We start from the raw sequence: 1,610 nt of genomic DNA on the forward strand, positions 1-1,610 counted from the left end.
ATTATGTATGTATATTCAATTTGCATACTTGTAAAACTAAGAATATTTTGTAATGGAATTACCATTCTCAAACGTTGGGCTGCAAAACTAATAGAACCTCCAGTATGCAATACTCCACCCTTATTAGAAGCTCTGTTTAACTTTGCATGTTCACTCTTCTTCTTCCACTCAGGGGTGCTCCACTTCGCCAAGAGCTGATTCCAGACATCTTCTCGTATCCAATCAGGCTTGTTGCCACCTTTCCTAGCAACATGATGTGAATTTGTTATCAGCTTATGTGCTTTCTTCTCGAAGTTCTCATTCACCAGATTTCTAAGTACCGGTTGCTATAGGCACCTAACTTTGCAAAATTGAATAAATAATATTAGACGAATGAGGATAAATATTAATAAAAATTAATTTATTCTTACCTTAAATTGTTGCCACATATTCACCCGTCGCCATGGGGAACAATAATCTGCCATGAAGATGATCGTACTGTACAGTCCCTCCAGTACACTGTCCCACGGTACCAGCAAGTATAGAAGTACTGGTATATGGGGATACAGCTGCGTGAGAGCCTCCAATATCCAAGTTAGATATACTTGGAGTGGATGATGATGGAGATGAGAATTGATTGGACGATGTATGAGGCACAAAAGATGAACCACCATCCTGGCTACTATGATGGCTCGGGGTTGCTATCGGTGGTGAGCCACCAAACTAACTAGCAGGATCACGCGGGGAAGAAGCTGGAAAATGAGGCATGGATATAAAATTAATGGTGGTCGAAGCGGAGCCACCATGAGAAGGCATGGAGTAATACTGAAGCAAGCTAGACGGGGAAGGGACTTTGAAAAAGTCAGATGACTCTGAAGCTGGCATGGAAGGACGAGGAGGCATAGGAAGAGGGCTCATATTTGGTGTAGGTGGAGGAAGCAGACTTGATCTAGGAAAAGTGTATTTTTTCTTAGATTTTTTTATTTCTTTACTGCGAGAATCCATCTGTGTAATAAATTAGGAAGCGATAATAAGCTTAACTTCTTAAACTTAAAACTAAGGCTTTAATTTTATAACTACTTAATACAATTCCAAATTATTCTTCTCTAAAGTTAACAATTCCACATATACATAAACTTCGGAATTGTTAAATCACATATAGGTACTAACCTCAATTTCAAAAGTGAATTTAGTTTCAAGTTTAAATATTAATACATCTATGGCAACTCAAAGAATAAATCTATGGCCATTCTAAATAAACATCTATGAAAATTCTAAAATAGTTTCAAATTTAATTCAATTAGAGAACTAAAAAGTATCTAAAATAAAGAGGCAAGATTCCTAATGTAAATAGATTCCTAATGTGATTGTCAAGATGTATTTTCAATAAAAAAATTATCAGAACTAATTGAACAGAACAACCTTAAGCAGAACTGTAATGAACAACCTTAAATTCGCAACATATTGAAACACAATCATGTAGACTCTACCTATAATGAACATTTTCAAACCTGCATGCTATTACAACAAAATAATACTCTAAAAAACTTCTTTTTCCTTGAATTGAAATCACCTTTGGTAAAATTCCCATGAAATTGTCTTTCTACTCTTTGATAAAGACAAACAGAAAT

Source organism: Nicotiana attenuata, chromosome 7, assembly GCF_001879085.1.
Source record: "Nicotiana attenuata strain UT chromosome 7, NIATTr2, whole genome shotgun sequence".
In the NCBI taxonomy this organism is placed as follows: domain Eukaryota; kingdom Viridiplantae; phylum Streptophyta; class Magnoliopsida; order Solanales; family Solanaceae; genus Nicotiana; species Nicotiana attenuata.